Genomic DNA, 13243 nt, shown 5'->3' with positions numbered 1-13243 from the left:
CACTTACGTGAATGAACCACTACGACCACCTCTACAACTATACAATACCAGGATTGCGTTGGCACAAGCACTGCAGACAGATTGGGTGAAGATTTTCTAGGCCACAATTCGGGATCTGATTGCTTCCATGGGACGACGATGACAGTCAGTCTTGAACTCTAATGGTGACCATACAAGGTATTGAGGACAGATTACCTTCACCTTGAAAATCTACATGTTTGCCATATGGAACCTGGGTCAATGATGTGTGTCAATTTTGAACAATCGATTATCATCTGTTGATTATTTATATGATATATAAAATATACATCTAAAATCACTTTTGTGTTTCTTTTTTTTGTAGAGTATATGTAGTATTTGGTTAGATTGCAATTACATCGGGATTCAGTGGACATATAGTTTACTCAATACCTCGTGAGAGTCGAAAGAGCCGACTTAAAGGGCAACCAGGTGGTTACAACTGCACTACACACATCACGACTTGGATGACGGAGAGCAAATTGAAGCTGAATGATGACAGAATTGAGGCACTGGTAGTTGTCACAAACATCAGCTATACAGAGGACAAGTCATGAAACTTGCCTTAAAAGGCGACTATGCTTGTCGTAATAGGCGACTAACGGGATCGGGTGGTCAGGCTCACTGACTTGGTTGATGCATATCATCGATCACAATTGCGTTGATTGATGCTCATGATTTCAATCACTGAATTGTCTGGTCGAGACTCGATTATTTACAGACCGCCGTCATATAGCTGGAATATTGCTGAGTTCGGCGTTAAACAACCAACCAACCAACCAAGAAGTGTGTACTCAAGATATTCTTGGCTTGGTTCTGACCCGCCCCCTTGGGCTAGTCCCATCTCCAGTTTGGTTGGTTTGTATACCGGGGGAGGCTGACTGGGCTGCGGAGTTAAAAGATGAATTTCTTCTTGGCGTTCTGTAACCCAGGAGTAAACCAGCTTCGGGGGTTAGCCCTGGCGATGTACGTTTAGTTCAGGGGAATAATTCCCCCCTTTCCAGTCCCACCATGGAGACGGGTACATACATTCTTTATGTTGAAATAGTTGCTTATTTTCATCACCTATCAGAGATGTAGAGCAGCTTGAAATCGAATGAAAACTTGGCATGTGACTATATAATCCCGTGGGTTTTTATTTGAGGGGGGAGGGGGGGGGGGGGGGGGGGGGGTTCAGCTGAACAATTGACTTGCGTGTGCATGTGTTTGTGACAGGTGTCACCGATAGAGCAGGATACGCTCAACTTTTCGCGAATACTTGGTATCATCACTGTTTAATAGTGGTTCATAATCATATACTCAAGATATAGTCGGAATCGTACAATCGACTCTGGTTTTAGAAGAGCTTTCATATGAACATGGAAAGGATATTGTCGTTTTTATTTATTTTGAACTTTAAACGGCGTGAATCTACAGTGGCCTGTTTTGACGGGCGTGTATAGTGCACACAATTTTCTCTTTCCCGGTGGTCAACCAAGTGCCTCCTCCTTAGCCAGTGTGATGCGACTACTCGTTTAATCTTATACATTCTGTTCAACAAATTATATATGTTTTTCTTCTATTTCATCTTTTTACAAATTAATATAAAGATATGTGAGAAAATGGTTCATTTGTTTGAGATTTCATACTAAAACGTGACAAACTATTTTCATTTGAGTGGTCCATTGTTTACAAATTATGGTTTCACGATAAGAAATTTTACAAACAACGGAAATGTTTGGATATCATGAGATATGAAAATTGGCACGTGTCAGTGGTTCCAATGATTTTCTGTTATCAATTAAAATGTCATAATCTGCTAGTACAGATCCACTAAATACTGCAGCAAAACAGAACATTCACTCACTCACTCGTCTATAGGAATTATTCAAATGTATATTTCGTTTACTGTCAATAAAAAGTTTCAAATATTATGATATAACATGCTTACCAGCCTCACTATTCTGTATCAGGAAGATGAGAATTGTCCATCCAAGACAGCCAACATGACTACGGATTGGCAACCGTCGCATCCCAAATAATGATTAAAGTTGAACTCGAAAACTGTAAAAAGGAGGCAGACTGTTCCGGTGAGTCGCTGAAAAGAAAAGTTAGATTAAAGGCGACGACAACTGTACAAAAATAACGAGAGTTGAAATTATGAAAACAACATTATTTATGTTTTTAATCCTCCTTATTCAGCTTCAGAACGCACAACAGGAGGTATCACGTAACTCACACGGCTCAGCTCAATCCAGAACATGACGATAATATCGGCAGCAAGAAGAAGAGTCCATACTAGAACTTGGTTAAACAGTTTCATGAGTTCAATTGACCATAACATTAGATAGCACTATCTGGTGCCAGTCATGACCCTTTCGAAAGGTTGTTCTATACCAAATTGTACTCTTTATTTGTATCATTTGTTTGTTTGTTTGTTGCTTAACGACGCACTCAGCAATATTCCAGCTATATGACGGCGGTCTGTAAATAATCTAGTCTGGACCAGACAATCCAGTAATTGACATCATGAGCATCGATCATGTTGTTACAGGGTCGGTCGGGTAGCCTAGCGGTTAAAGCGTTCGCTCGTCACGCCGAAGACGCAGGTTCGATTCCCGACATGGGTACAATGTGTGAAGCCCATTTCTGGTGTCCCCCGCCGTGATATTACTGGTATATTGCTAAAAGTGGCGTAAAACCATATTCGCTCTCTCACTCTTGTTGTTACAAACTGTATACGGAAGGAACCCGTTCATATGCTAGGTGAGGTGAGGTGAAATTGGGTTTAACGTCGCGTCCAAGATTATTGCACTTATATAGCGACGTTCATATGCTAGGAATTAGGTAGGTAATGTAATAACCTGAGTCAACCTGAATGTCTTTCGGCTGTGATGACACTGCAAACATCGTGTTTTCGTAAATGGTCATTGGACGGGAAAACGACGTAAGTTGGACGTGGTGACGCTTCTTTTCCGAAATTGTATTCTGTCTTATCCGATTTCTTCAGCCTTATTCTACCGAATTACTCCAGGTTGAATCTGTTCTGACTTCCCTCCGCTGTGATATTCTGGCATATTTTGTAAATGTTCTAAAACCCAATCACGCATTCTTAACCAAGCCGGTGCGTCAACATACCATGCCTTACAGTCTCCTTACTCTCTACATAACCCAGGATGTGTCAACATACCATGCCTTACAGTCTTGTTACTCTCTATATAACGCTGTGTGTGTCAACATTCCGTGCCTTACAGTCTCCTTACTCTCTACATAACCCATAATGTGTCAACATACCATGCCTTACAGCCTCCTTACTCCCTACATAACCCAATATGTCTCAACATACCTTGCCTTACAGTCCCCTTACTCTCTACATAACCCATGATGTTTCAACATACCTTGCCTTACAGCCTCCTTACTCTCTACATAACCCATGATGTGTCAACATTGCTTGCCTTACAGCCTCCTTACTCTTCACATAACTCATGGTGTGTCAACATACCTTGCCTTACAGTCTCCTTACTCTCTACATAACCCATGATGTGTCAACATACCTCGCCTTACAGTCTCCTTACTCTCTACATAACCCATGATGTGTCAACAAACCATGCCTTACAGTCTCCTTACTCTCTACATAACCCATGATGTGTCAACATACCATGCCTTACAGTCTCCTTACTCTCTACATAACCCATGATGTGTCAACAAACCATGCCTTAGTCTCCTTACTCTCTACATAACCCATGATGTGTCAACATACCTTGCCTTACAGTCTCCTTACTCTCTACATAACCCATGATGAGTCAACATACCTTGCCTTAGAGTCTCCATACTCTCTACATAACCCATGGTGTGTCAACATACCATGCCTTACAGTTTCCTTATCTCTACATAACCCTTGATGTCCAAACATACCTTCCCTTACAGCCACCTTACTCTGTACATGACCCATGGTGTGTCAACATACCTTGCCTTACAGCCTCCATACTCTCTACATAACCCTTGATGTCCAAACATACCTTGCCTTGTGATCTCCTTACTCTCTGCAATGTGTCAATACACTTTGTTTTGCAGTCTCCTTACTCTCTCGACTCCAATGAGGATTAGTCAACAGTCATCCACCATCGACCCCAGCTGAGTTAACAAGCTTCCAGCAATAGCTGTTCAGTAAAGACAGCAGGCGAGAAATATCCTCATTCTTTATCCTTGCATATGCAAAAGATTATATCTAAATCTAGATTTGAAGGTCAATTAGCAATTACCTAACCCTGTATAATATATTCGGTCACATGACCACTGTTCAATCTGTTACCTGCTAATATCAATACAGCATTCACTTGAAAAGAGTATGTTGTAGTTTATTGGAGTCTTGCGTGGAGGCCATAAAATTATCAATAAGATGAAAGGTAAATCTAGTTAGAAAAGAGTAAATTTTAGTTAACGGAGCTTTGAACGGTTAATGATGTAGTCGAAATCGTACAATGGATTTCCGTGTGGATTTTCAAAAAGTCAAAGGATGTGCTTGACTTTTTTTGCGATCTCAGGAAAATACAAGTTCAATTATGTCAATTCATGTGACTATTCCACACGACAAATCGCCATTTCTTCAGCCAACACCTGTTATCGTCACTATTTGATAGTTATTCAGAAACAGATGCACATGATATAGTCGTAATCGTACTATTGACTCTGCTTTATGCAGAGATTTCTCAAGAATATGGAAAGGGTTTTGTCGCTTTTTTTTATCCATGGGGCATTTGTCCCTAAACTTGTTGACCACAGATACAGTTACATCTCAGGACAATTTGTCAAAAATGAAAAATATCATCTGAAATTTACAGAGAAAACAATCAGTGAACTGCTGGATTTCCTCATTGGTGATATTTATGTGACATTTACTTGACATGTGACAAGTACAGTTTCCCATCGTCACCAACAGTTCTCCACTCCTTGCTCATCTGTTTCTTTATGCATACGTGGCAGAATTTCTGCTCATATAAGCAAACTCCAAACAAGGGAATTAGGTCAAGAAGATAAGCTTCAGGTATATCGTTCAAGAACTATCAACCAGCCCATTCCCTCCCTTTACCCACCTGAGAAAACAATATTCACAAGACAGTATGACAAGAAGGATGACTTCAACTTTCCCTTTTTGTCGAATGATGGTCAAGCAGTTCAGTCTACTTCTCAAGACTTCGTAGACAAATTTCCAAATTTGACGTATCAGTGACAAACATGATGGCCAATGCAATTCCTCTATTTTAACTATTTTACGGTATGTTCTCGTTGGTTGTTTGTTTTCAAGTGAACAATTAATGTGCCTGTTCATGTGTGTGTGACGGACGCGACTTGTGGGGCAGGATACACCCACCTTTCGCGAATCCCTTGCATTATCATTATTTGATAATGATTCATAAAGACATGATCATTATATAAAAAATGTACTCTGTTAGTACATATTTCTTATGGTTATGGAATGATTTTTGTCGCTTTTTTCATGAAATTTGCAAACGTCTAAAACATGCATCACTTTTTACTTTCTTCCCGTATTAGGCTAGGGTCATATAGTTATGTTTTTAAAGCAGCATTACATGATCATCAATTATTATATTTTGTTTATTTATATCATTCTCAGATTTCCTTACCATAACGTTTAAATGTATACATTATCCAAACTTTGTCTTCTCTCTACCAGTGTACATGTAGTACATGTATATCGTGTTGCTTCCCACTAGAGTGGTATATCGTGTTACATACATTTTTCAGGCAAGAACATAGTTATATATCTGTCTCACGTTTGATAATGTGATATTTGATTGGGCCGTGTGAACATGCTCGTTTCAGTATGTTGTTTTCCCATGCCCTAATGTATATACCTTAAGTGATGCTGCAGAAAAGTGCTGTGCAACATGGCGATAAAAATCATACAATAGAAATATTTTTAATTACCAATAAAGTCGTATAGAGAGACCCAACAAGTCGATATATTCTGTAGCAATGTTAATCTAAGATGGGCCATGTCACGAAAGTGCAGCTTGCGTCGCGTGGGAAAATAACAAACTTCTTTCCTCGAGGTTGATTGCGCTGGTTAAACGACGCTGTGTGTTGAAATGTTGGGCTTAACTTGAACCTGTTACTCGGGGTTCAACCCGTCCCCTTAATACCTGCACATCTGGCCTTCTCTTTCGTAATTTAAGCCAAATATGTGTGATTTGCCGCAGTAAAATTTCAATATTCCTATCTCTTATGTTTTGATGAAACGCCATACACAATGTGAGAGTTTTTCACTACCACGGCTCAATGCGTTAATTTGACAAATAAATTAAAGCTCATCGTCCAAATAACTAAGAAAATTAATACGACCCAAAACATTTTTATTAATTTTAGCAGCTTTATACTCATGTGGCTCATTTCCTTATATGGGAATGAGAAATAGCTACAGCTCCATACCAGCAGTATGCTCTCTGTAATTTAAAATCCATGGAAACCTCAAAATTGTTTTGCGTCAGACGGTGTTCGAAATAAGAGTGTTGTGTGTTATATGCTTCAGGTATATTCCAGGTCATCTGGACCCGTCATTCGGAAAGGAGGAATGAAATATTGCCTAGTGTGTTGTATCCCCCAGTGTGTTGTGTATCACCCTGTGTGTTATATCACCCATTGTGTTGTATCGCCTAGTGTGTTGTATCACCCAGAATGTTGTATCGCCCAGTGTGTTGTATCACCCAGTATGTTGTATCACCTAGTGTGCTGTATCACCCAGCGTGTTGTATCACCCATCGTGTTGTATCGCCCAGTGTGTTCTGTCGCCTAGTGTGTTATATCATCCAGTGTGTTGTATCGCCTAGTGTGTTGTATCGCCTAGAGAGTTGTATCACCCAGAATGTTGTATCGCCCAGTGTGTTGTATCACCCAGTATGTTGTATCACCTGGTGTGCTGTATCACCCAGGGTGTTCTGTCACCCAGCGTGTTGTATCGCCCAGTGTGTTCTATCGCCTAGTGTGTTATATCACTCAGTGTGTTGCATCGCCTCATGTGTTGTATCGCCTTCTGTGTTGTATCGCCCAGTGTGTTGTATCACTTTGTGTGCCGTATCACCTAGTGTGTTGATCACCTAGTGTGTTGTATCGCCTTGTGTGTTGTATCACCAAGCGTGTTATATCACCCATTGTGTTGTATCGCCAAGTGTGTTGTATCGCCCAGTGTGTTGTATCGCCAAGTGTGTTGTATCACCCAATGTGTTGCATCGCCCATTGTGTTGCATCGCGTAGTGTGTCGTATCACCAAGTGAGTTGTATCGCCATGTGTGTTGTATCGCCTAGTGTCTTTTATCGCCTCGTGTGTTGTATCGCCCAGTGTGTTGTATCGCCTAGAGTGTTGTATCGCCCAGTGTGTTGTATCGACCAGTGTGTTGTATCGCCTAGTGTGTTGTATCGCCTAGTGTGTTGTATCGCCTAGTGTGTTGTATCGACCAGAGTGTTGTATCGCCCAGTGTGTTGTATCGCCTAGTGTGTTGTATCGACCAGTGTGTTGTATCGCCTAGTGTGTTGTATCGCCCAGTGTGTTGTATCGACCAGAGTGTTGTATCGCCCAGTGTGTTGTATCGCCTAGTGTGTTGTATCGACCAGTGTGTTGTATCGCCTAGTGTCTTTTATCGCCTAGTGTGTTGTATCGCCTAGTGTGTTGTATCACCCAGTTTGTTGTATCGCCTAGTGTGTTGTGTCGCCAAGTATATTCTATCGCCTAGTGTGTTGTGTCGCCTAGTGTGTTGTATCACCCTGCGAGTTATATCACCCATTGTGTTGTGTATCGCCAGTGTGTTGTATCACCAAGTGTCTTGTATCACCCGGTGTCTTGTATCACCCGGTGTCTTGTATCAACCAGTGAGTTTTATCACTCAGTGTGTTGTATCGCCCAGTGTGTTGTATCGCCTAGTGTGTTGTATCGCCCAGTGTGTTGTGTCGCCTAGTGTGTTGTATCGCCTAGAGAGTTGTATCACCCAGTGTGTTGTGTCGCCTAGTGTGTTGTATCGCCTAGAGAGTTGTATCACCCAGTGTGTTGTGTCGCCTAGTGTGTTGTATCACCCTGCGTGTTATATCACCCATTGTGTTGTGTATCGCCAGTGTGTTGTATCGCCTAGTGTCTTGTACCGCCAGTGTTGTATCACCCAGTGTGTTGTATCGCCTAGTGTGTTGCACGCCAAGTGTGTTGTATCGCCCAGTGTCTTTTATCACCTAGTGTGCTGTATCGCCTAGTGTGTTGTATCACCCAGTTTGTTGTATCGCCTAGTGTGTTGTGTCGCCAAGTATATTCTATCGCCTAGTGTGTTGTGTCGCCTAGTGTGTTGTATCACCCTGCGAGTTATATCACCCATTGTGTTGTGTATCGCCAGTGTGTTGTATCACCAAGTGTCTTGTATCACCCGGTGTCTTGTATCACCCGGTGTCTTGTATCAACCAGTGAGTTTTATCACTCAGTGTGTTGTATCGCCCAGTGTGTTGTATCGCCTAGTGTGTTGTATCGCCCAGTGTGTTGTGTCGCCTAGTGTGTTGTATCGCCTAGAGAGTTGTATCACCCAGTGTGTTGTGTCGCCTAGTGTGTTGTATCACCCTGCGTGTTATATCACCCATTGTGTTGTGTATCGCCAGTGTGTTGTATCGCCTAGTGTCTTGTACCGCCAGTGTTGTATCACCCAGTGTGTTGTATCGCCTAGTGTGTTGCACGCCAAGTGTGTTGTATCGCCCAGTGTCTTTTATCACCTAGTGTGTTGTATCACCCAGTGTGTTGTATCGCCCAGTGTGTTGTATCGCCTAGTGTGTTGTATCACCCAGTGTGTTGTATCACCCAGTGTGTTGTATCGCCTAGTGTGTTGTATCGCCTAGAGAGTTGTATCGCCTAGTGTGTTGTATTGCCTAGAGTGTTGTATCGCCTAGTATCAAGGTCTGTTCTTGGGTAGAGTGGGGAAGGGTTCTGTGTATATGAATTAATGAAACAACAAGAACAAACGCAAACAATTGACGCCTGGCGTGCTTCAATGCTTTTCACATTCATACTGGCAGACTCGCTATATGATCAGTTTGTAGAACTGAAATCACTCGTTTTATTTACAACTGCAAAGACTAACTTTGACTAAAGTTCTGAAAACCAATCCCAATAAACATGAGAAGTGGTTCAACTTAAAAGACTGAAAACACCCTTTCAAGATTCATAGGTCAATAGTAGCAGCCAATATGGTATTAACATTCCAATGATCTGTGTGTACATATCGGAATAACCACGCATAATCTGATATTTGATCTCTTTTTGTTACGTCTTTTTAAACCAAAGCTCAACTTGGCTCTGTACATGTCGACCAGTTTACAACATTTTGTTTTTAGTTAGTTCTGTTTTTAATTCATCTTATATCCAGAATTAATTCTTATTCAAGTTCATTTTAGTTCACTGGACTCAGTTTCAAGTTAACTTATATCATGGCATGCTTGTCCGTTGTGTGTTCAGCTGAAACATTACATGCTTGTTCTAGATCTATCTAGATCGTGCTGGAACATTAATGACGGACGACCTATCTAGATCTGGTGGTAACATGAAAGGAGGAGGAACTAACTAGTTCAGGTATTAACATTAATGACAGGGTACCTACCTAGATCGTGCAGGAACATTAATGACGGAGGATTAGATCGTCCTGGAACATTAATGACGGACGACTAGAACGTGCAGGAACATTAATGACGGAGTACATATGTAGATTTGTTGGGAACATGAAAGGAGCAGGAACTAACTAGATCTAGTAGGAACATTAATGACGGCGTACCTACCTAGATCGTGCTGGAACATTAATGACGGAGTACATATCTAGATTTGTTGGGAACATGAAAGGAGGAGGAACTAACTAGATCTGGTAGGAACATTAATGACAGCGTACCTACCTAGATTGTGCTGGAACATTAATGACGGACGACCTATCTAGATCTGGTGGGAACATGAAAGGAGGAGGAACTAACTAGTTCAGGTATTAACATTAATGACAGGGTACCTACCTAGATCGTGCAGGAACATTAATGACGGATGATTAGATCGTCCTGGAACATTAATGACGGACGACTAGAACGTGCAGGAACATTAATGACGGAGTACATATCTAGATTTGTTGGGAACATGAAAGGAGGAGGAACTAACTAGATCTGGTAGAAACATTAATGACAGCGTACCTACCTAGATCGTGCTGGAACATTAATGACGGACGACCTATCTAGATCTGGTGGGAACATGAAAGGAGCAGGAACTAACTAGATCTGGTAGGAACATTAATGACAGCGTACCTACCTAGATCGTGCTGGAACATTAATGACGGACGACCTATCTAGATCTGGTGGGAACATGAAAGGAGGAGGAACTAACTAGATCTGGTAGGAACATTAATGACAGCGTACCTACCTAGATCGTGCTGGAACATTAATGACGGACGACCTATCTAGATCTGGTAGGAACATGAAAGGAGGAGGAACTAACTAGATCTGGTAGGAACATTAATGACAGTGTACTTACGTGGACGTGAAATGCATTGGCGACTTGCCGGGCGGTTTGTCCAGCTTGCAATCGTCCAAGGACTTGGTGTCGCTGACTTCTTGTTAATCTTTGCATGTGGCATTAATTAAATAACGAATGAATGTTATCCGATCTGGGTGGATTTTCATAAGGCAAGATTTGGGGGAACGCATGTGCATTTCAATTTTGCCGTTTGGCCGTTGCCGTGATGCGTTTGGGCGATCGGTTTTATTGTCATCTCCTTTGTTTTTTTTATCATCAAATTTCATTTTTTCGGACAAGGTAATATTAAATTTGAGAAACTTTGACAAAAATTACCCAGATATTTAAATGACAACTTTCATGCAATGTCACTTGGGATGACGTTTCTTTTGCGGTTCAGTATATATGCAGCCTAATGATACCAACCTTGTAAATATATTTCACAATTGAAAGTAATGTAAATTCATGCATCCTTTTCACTTCAATCTAGAAAGATACGTTTTCAACTAGGCGTTGTCAGCCAAGATCATATTCATAAAGGAGATTTACTCTAATGACTTAAACTAAATGTGTCGTGCACACTGAAGAGAACAGTTTTGCGTGTTCTATCCGTTTTAAGTATTACAACATGCACATCTTATATCCATCATTCACACTTTACTTACTGAGACATAATGAAAACGCAGCAAAATGATTAAAGTAGATATAAGTATCATGGAAATATTTGAAAATTTGTCAAACCTATTTTTAGCCTCTTTATAACCATTTTATCAGGTTCTGGTAACCCTACGTTTCTTTGCAAGTGGAAGTTTCCTGCAAATCACTGGCGACACATTAGGGATAGACAAATCAACAACCTCATGAGTTGTTAGGATGATTTCCCTTGCCATTGCGTCTCTTGTGCCGAGGTTTGTAACCTGGCCGTCCGAGAGGGATATAGGTGACATTAGAAAGGAATTCTACAATATATCTCGATTTCCTGGAGTCATCGGATGAACGGATACGAGCACCAGCAGACAACGAACCTGCTTTTGTCAATAGGAGAGGCTACCATTCGATCAACGTTCAAGCAGTGTGTGACAGCCAAGGTGTGTTAAATAAATTCTTAGAATATAATAAAACAACAAATGTCACTGTAAAACCTGTGCATGGAGTAAACACATCCACCCTTCAGAGTCACAAGGACAATATGTAAACGACCCTGACACCATTCACATTGTTAAACGAAACAGCTATCAGACAAATCTTTATACTATGATATGATTTCAGTATTTGTTGTTTAACGCCGCGATCAGCAATATTTCAGCTATATGACAGTGGCTGCTATATGAACCAGGTTCGATGGCAATATTGACTGATATTAACATTGGCCGTTTTGTGTCCTTCTGTAGGTAAATTTACTAACTTAGTGACGAGATGGCCAGGCAGTACGCATGACAGTCACGTGTTCACGATGAGTAACGTGCGGCAACACCTGGAATCACACCATACCACTCTACAAGACGACGTTATTCTCGGTGACATGGATACGCTTGTCGTATTTGATGACTCCGTATCTAAAGCCATCTACCCCCGAGCAAGAGCGATTCAACTCTTACCATAAAAGAACAAAGTCAACCATAGAAAGAGCATTTGGGTAGCTCAAACGGCGTTTCCATGTTCTGCACGTTGAAATCAGGATGAGCCCAGAGAGTGTTTGACCATCATTGGTTAGCTAACTAAGATAATAATATAACTATTAAATAAATTTGAAGCTAACGCATACATAAGTTCCGAAAACTGTACTATAAATAAAGTTTTAAAATGAAATAAAATTAAGACATTAAATACTGACAACATATAAGGTTTGTAAGTACCCCAGCTCGTATATAGCTGGAATAGTGCTAACATCAGTGGGAAACACTCACTCGCATAACATAAGAATCGAATGACTACAATACTGTAAACCCTTTTAACAATCTTACTATATTTCACAGGTGCTTGTGCTGTGTTGCATAATCTGGCGATAATTCTTCGTGACCCCATGCTGGATGTTGATGGAGAGGACGACCGTAACATTGAAGGACAATATACAGGTCCCGAAGATGGGCGGAGCATCCGTGATTATATCACAAGACACTATTTCACTAACTGAAATGGTCAAACTGTCTCTGCGTTAGTATAAATATCCTGAAGAAGGCAGAGATACCGTTAGTTGTCACTGAAGAGTTAACAGTGTTCGCGGTAGCATACTAGTATTTTGCCAATGCGTGCAACATAAAATTGTAACAAATGTTCAACCAAAATCTTTTGCGTGCACTGTTGTCTTTTCATATTGAGTCAAAGGGATATGGTTTCCCAGCTTTGGTTAACTCTAATTTAGATTACTGCGTACGTATTGTCCAGCGTATAGTGCACGTTTCCCCCCAGAAAACATAAAGCCGAGTGCTACACGCATGAGTTTGATTTTGTTTCACAACGCCAAGACTTCACGGTGAGGATGTAAGGTTCATTGTGTATCTGGAGTGATGATTCTATGATATCAAGTTTATTCAAGATATAGTTCAATATGGTTAACATAAATGTCGTCGAAATCGTGTGTTCACTGATCGGCTTATCGCACCTAGTCACCTTTATTTACAGCAACAAACGTAAAGAACACCCGACAATACACAGAAGTACTACGTGTTTGGTTACCTGTATTGTAAATATATGTGGTAAAAGATAGATAACAATTTA

The sequence above is a fragment of the Haliotis rufescens genome, unplaced genomic scaffold (assembly GCF_023055435.1).
Source record: "Haliotis rufescens isolate VD_foot unplaced genomic scaffold, xgHalRufe1.0.p SCAF_16, whole genome shotgun sequence".
NCBI lineage: Eukaryota > Metazoa > Mollusca > Gastropoda > Lepetellida > Haliotidae > Haliotis > Haliotis rufescens.
The sequence above is the reverse complement of the archived record's forward strand: the minus strand, read 5'-3'. Positions refer to the sequence as shown.